The sequence below is a fragment of the Cebus imitator genome, unplaced genomic scaffold (assembly GCF_001604975.1).
Source record: "Cebus imitator isolate Cc_AM_T3 unplaced genomic scaffold, Cebus_imitator-1.0 Scaffold573, whole genome shotgun sequence".
Lineage (NCBI taxonomy): Eukaryota > Metazoa > Chordata > Mammalia > Primates > Cebidae > Cebus > Cebus imitator.
The window spans coordinates 172693-178972 of NW_016107888.1; the positions used below are offsets into that span (position 1 = coordinate 172693).

General features: G+C 47.4%; 1 pseudogene; it reads right to left on the reverse strand.

The window, feature by feature from the left end:
• Positions 1-675: 675 nt before the first annotated feature.
• The window catches only part of LOC108294279, a 28886-nt pseudogene continuing 23281 nt past the window's right edge, over positions 676-6280 (reverse strand).

The following is a 6280-nucleotide window of genomic DNA, read 5'->3' on the forward strand; positions in this document are numbered from 1 at the left end:
TTTTATATGCAAATGTTCATGTAAAGGCAGGCTATGGCTTGCTCTGGAGGCTGGAAGATCAGAGCACTGTGATGAGTAGGAAGAGAAACCTGTTGGATTCACCTGGATCAGACATCAGGATGGGTCAGGAGCCATCAGAGAAGCAGGCTTTCCCCAGGGCAGGTTTCAGAGAATGAGCCGAGGGCTGGATTGGGTTCTCTGGGTTAGGTTAGCTGGGGACATCCTGTGGGTGACCTGTGCCATGTGACTGTGAGAGGAGGATGGAATTATCTTCAAGGCCTGGCTTCCTCATGGTCTGGAAGAGCTGAGTTTCAGTGCCTTAAAGGGTGGAACCCATTGGGGTAGCCTTGTGAGACAGCTCTGCAAGAACAGATGGATGAGATAAATAGAGTCAAGTAATGTCCTGTGTCCCTTTAGTATCTCCCAGACTGGAAACACTAGAGGAATGAACCAGACAGGGGTCTGGTGGTAGGGATGGAAGAGGGGGAGCCTGGGGTTCTCCCCATGGGCTGGTGGGTCAGGATGATCAAAAAGCACCACTCTCTGACTTCCTTTTGTCTTGTGTCACTGTCCCCCTTTCACATTGCTTCCTCTAAACTGCAGGGCTTCTGAATGATGGGTGCATGGATATGTACTCCCGAAATTAACAGCCTGCGCCAAGATGCCTGGTGCCCATTTTTCTTTTATTTATTTATTATTTTTTAAATTTTTTTCCAGTTGTTAAACTATCCTTTATTGAAATATTTTCCTTTGTGCCTCTTAACTAGCTGGGCATTCCACAGCACCACTGCTGATGTCATCTATGATGTCATGAGGGTGGCAGCCATCAACATTACAGCCCACAGACTGGGCAGTCCCCCAGATTTCTTTGTGATTCCAGAAAGTTCTCTGGCTAAAGATAGGTGCTATATCTGTTGAACAATGTTGACAATCTCATTGAAAGTGATATTCCTGCTCTGTTTAATGTTTTTCTGTTTCTTTCTGTCTCTTGCTGGTTCCTTGAGGGCTTTGATGATCAGGGCAGAGGCAGAAGGCACCACCTCAATCTGGGCCTGTCTGTTCTGAAAGGTCAGTTTTACCGTAATCCTCAGGCCCTTCCAGTCACCCGTTGCCTTGGCAATGTCATCACCTACGTTTTTTGGAGACAGACCCAGGGGGCCGATCTTGGGGGCCAGCACAGAAGTGGCAACGACTTCACCTCTGGTGCAGCTCAGGTATACGACTTTGATCTCCTTGGGGTTGAACTTCAGCGGCGTGGTGGAGGTGGCTGCTGTGGGATGAACCCAGATTTGGGATGACCTAAGAAAGTTGCACCTTGGCCTCCTCCGAGCCGAAAGCCATTTATTGATTCATTTATTAAAGACGGGGTTTCACCATGTTGATCAGGCTGGTCTTGAACTCTCGACCTCGGGTAATCCATCCGCCTTAGCCTCCAAAGTGCTTGGATTACAGACATGAGCCACCACGCCCAGCCTATTTATTTTTTAATGTTATAAAACTAAGAAGATTTTTTTTTGGGGGGAGACGTGGGGACAAAGTGTCACTATGTCACCCAGGCTGTAGTGCAGTGGAACGATCATTGCTCATTCATTGCGGCTTCGACCTCTTAGGCTCATGTGATTCTCCCACGATCAGCCTCCTGAATAGCTAGGCGTACAGGTGTTCGCCACCACAACTGGCTAATTTTTAAATTTTTTTTGCAAAGATGGGGTCACACTGTGTTGCCCAGGATTATCTCAAACTCCTGGGCTCACATGATCCTCCTGCCTTGGCCTCCCAAAGTGCTGGGATTATAGGCATGAGCCATTACACCCAACCTGGTTTTTTTTTTTTTTTTTTTTAAATCATAGATGTCGTTACCAATATCTTGTCAATATATATTCCCTTCAACGTGGTTGGAAAGGCATCACTTTTGGAGAACGTGCTGGGGAGGGAGGTAAAGCAACTACTTCCCTTGTTTGTCTCCATCTTCTATTTAGCCTGAGATCTCTCTGGAGACTCCAAAGCAATGGGGCTCTCCTTCAGCCTACTAGCTGGGAGTATATTGGGCTAAAGAGGAAGCACTCAGATAAAGCTGATGTCTTGCTTGATTCCTAGGGGCACCCTGTGGAAGAGGAGAGCAGTCTCCATAGAAAAGTCCTAGAGGAGGACTCTCTTTCCCTTGGGTGGTGCAGGGATTGGACATCCTCAAGAATCTTGGGAGAAACAGGAGGAGAAGATCAGATTGTCCCAGCCTGACTCCTGAGGGATCTCCTCTGGCAGACAGAGCTGACGGAGCTGCAATTAGGAATTTAATATATATATTTTTTGAAACAGAGTCTCACACTCTTGCCTGGGCTGGAGTGCAGCAGTGCCATCTCAGCTCTCTGCCTTCCTGGTTCATGAGATTCTCCTGCCTCAGCCTCCTAAGTAGCTGGGGTTACAGGTGCCCGACACCATGCCCAGCTAATTGTTTGTATTTTTAGTAGAGACAGGTTTCACTATGTTGGCCAGGTTGGTCTCAAACTCCTGACATCATGATCCACCCACCTCGGCCTCCCAAAGTGCTGGGATTACAGGCATGAGCCACTGTGTCCAGCCTTTCATTTTAATATTTTTAAACAAGGCTAAATAAATGTATCCTCCTTTCTTCTGGAATATTGTCCCAGGAGGAAATGTTGGAGCCCAGTGCTGGAAGGGCAGCGACCAAGGGTGCCCCAGGGAGAGCAAGTTTTATTTTTAGAAGGTGCTGGTGACTTTAGCTTTTCATATTTGCTATTTGCAGCAGCTCAGGGCTCCCTTCAAAATGCAAAGGATTCCTTGTCCTGTTTTGTCTCCCTCTGTTAGATTTCAGCCTCTCTGCTTCTAGATGAAGCGCCCCAGCTCAAGGACAGGCACTCTCAAAAAGCTGCAAGATACAACATTTTCTTTTCCTTTTGACTTTTTTCCCTTTCTGTCGAAGAGAGACAAACGGACAAATGTCAGGAGGCTGAAGAATGAGAATGGAATTGGTGCCAGTTGGGGAGAGTCCAGGATGCTCCCCTTTTTAATTAAGGATGGACTTGAATTATGAGGGGCAACAGTGACTGCTGGGTGGGGCTCTGCTAAGGGAGAGCAATTTCTCTTGTTAAAGATTAAACACCGCTTATTCCACTTAGCCTCTCCTCAGTCCTCTGAGAGTATCTATATTTGCTCTTGTTGTCAGGAATAATGGGCAACAGAGTGGACGCCCCAGTTCAATAAGGCAGGGACAGGGACAGCTCTGTCAGAGCTGGCAGAAGCCTGGGGACTTGATTCTTACCTGAATCTTTTTGGGAGAATTGTGGTAGTGGGTAGCGAGGAGAATTCCTGGTTTTATTTCTGAGGGTTCTTTTTTTTTTTTTTTTTGAGACAGAGTCTCACACTGTTGCCCAGACTGAATTTCAGTGCAGTGGCACGATCTCAGCTCACTGCAACCTCTGCCTCCCGGGTTCAAGTGATTCTCCTGTTTCAGTCTCCTGAGTAGCTGAGATTATTGGCCCACGCCACCACACCTGCCTAATTTTTAAATTTTTAGTAGAGATGGGATTTCACCATGTTGGTCAAGCTGGTCTCAGACTCCTGACCTTGTGATCCACCTGCGTCGGCCTCCAAAAGTGCTGGGATTACAGGTGTCGTCCAGCTATTTCTGAGATTTTTTTTAAAAATTATTTTTATTTTTTTGGTAGAGTCAGGGTCTTGCTATGTTTCCCAGGCTGGCCTTGAACTCCTGGCCTCAAGGGATCTTCCTGCCTTGGCCTACCAAAGTGTTGAGATTACAGGTGTGAGCTACCACATTGGCCTTGATTTTTTTTTTTTTTCTAAAAGACAGGGTCTTGCTCTGTCACTCAGGCTGGAATGCAGTGGTACAATCTCAGTAGGTACATGCCACAGTGTCCAGATAATTTTTTTTATTTTTTGTGGAGTCAAGGTTTTGCCACGTTGCCCAGGCTGGTCTCTAACTCCTGAGCTCAGGCAACCATGCCCTGAGCCCCCGCGCCCAGCCTAGAACGTTTTATATCCAAAACAGAAACTCTTCGCTCCAGCTAGTCCCTGACTGCCCTGAGGCTGTAGGGCTTTCCTGAAACTCAGGGAGCTGCTGCTGTAGATTTATTTCTCCTGTTGATTCTCATCTATCTTGCTGGCGACCCCAGCCCAGATTTATCTGGTAATTTACAACCATGGTTGTTAATTTATGATCTGGAGCCACTGAGCCCAGAGCCCAGGAAATGATGTTCCTTCTGGGCAGGGACGGCTGCTTTCCTCTTGCTTTGTGGGGACCACCTGCCTGTGTGGAGAAGAGGATGGCAGAAAGAAAGGATGTCAGGGGGACGCATGCTGGGAGGACACATTACCTAACCAGATGGGGACCAGGCATTCTGGATCCCAATTTGAGTTTCCAAAATACAGTATTTGGGCCAGGTGCAGTGGTTCACACCTGTAATCCCAGCACTTTGGGAGGCAGAGGCAGGTGGATCATTTGAGGTCAGGAGATCGAGACCAGCCTGACCAGCATGGTAAAACCCTGTCTCTACTGAAAATACAAAATTAGCCGGGTATGGTGGCACATGCCCGTAATCCCAGCTACTTGGGAGGCTGAGGTAGGAGAATCGCTTGAACCCAGGTGGCGGAGGTTGCAGTGAGCCGAGATCATGTCATTGCACTCCAGCCTGGGCAACAAGAGCAAAATTCTGTCTCAAAAAAAAAAAAAAATGCAGTGTTTGCATGTATGCTTTACACTTTATTGTTTTCTTAAGCCTTTTTAGATATCTTATTACATTTCCCAGCATTCTTCAAAGTAGATGTATTTAGTTCCATTTTCTAGTTGAGCACTCTAAAGTCCAGAGAGCAATTTGCTTTACGTCACCCAGGGAGAGGGAACCAAACCACCCGCTTCAGACTCGCCAGCTCCACGGAGTTCCAGAGATAGTGACTTCTGAGGGCTAGTAAAGACAGTAGCCTGTTGTTCTTACTAGCCTGATCCCCATTCTCTGGTATCCTGATCCCACATGACCCTCCCCTTCTTGACATTTCCTTTTTATGTTCTTCCCCACCCCACCCTCCGACCAACAAGCCCCACTTTCCTGTTAGGAAATGCCTGTTAGGGTCTTGCTAATTGTGCATCTTACACAGGGTGGTTTGGCATTTTCTTAAATTGCGTGTCAGACATGAATGCCTCCCACAAAGGGAAACTGATGGTGGGGGGAGCATTTTGCTCCCTAGAAATTGAGAATGTAAAGTATATTTAATTAAAATGATAAATCTGATTTTCAGTTTTGTTTTTACTACTGCTAAAACTAATCTATTTTATGCACATTTGCAGAAGGCTGAAGCCATCAAATCGGAGAATATTAGAGCCGTGAGGCACCTTGGAGATCTGTCTGGGCCAAATATTTCATGGTAGAGACAAAGGAGCTGAGTCTCAGACTGGAGAAGTGCCGGGGTTGTGTGAGTGGCTGAGGTGGAGCAGGCGCTGGGGCTTGTTTTCCTGCCTGCCACCTTCTCTCTCCTACTTCAATTTACGTGCATCACAGGGTGGGAGTCTCCGGGCTCCAACTCCTCTCTCTTTAAATGTCTTCCCTCTCCCCATGCAAACTCACGCTGGGAGGGAGATGGGCCTCTGGAGCTCCCCTCCCTCACCTCCCCAGTGGGTACTGTTCATGCTGTATCAGTTCTCTTTGTCTGGCTTCTCTGGCCCCTGTCTTTTCCCAGGCAGGATCCTTATTTGGCATGATCATTTGGTGAGATTTTATTTTATTTATTTTTGAGATGGAGTTTCACTCTTGTCACCCAGGCTTGAGCACGGTGGTACAATCTTGGCTCAACTACAGCCTCTGCCTCCCAGGTTCAAGCGATTCTCCTGCCTCAGCTTCCCGAGTAGCTGGGATTACAGTCATGAGCCACCATGCCAGCTAATTTTTGTATTTGTGGTAGAGACGGGGTTTCGCCATGTTGGTCAGGCTGGTCTTGAACTCCTGACCTCAGGTGATCCACCCGCCTCGGCCTCCCAAAGTGCTGGGATTACAGGCGTGCGCACCATGGCCAGCCTGGTGAGATTTTAAATGGCATTTTGTTCTATGTGTTTTCCCCTCTGTCCTTCTACAAGGTAGTAACCAGACCTCTGCTTTTATTGTCTCAGCTGTGCCTGCAGAGTTGAAAACAGGACACTGAATCCACATTTTATGTTGCATTTGCTTAAAACAACATTGTACACATCCAAGGTTGTGCCCAAGACAGTTGGTTTATGCCTTGGGAAATGTCTTTCTGGGCCTGAGGAGCTGGA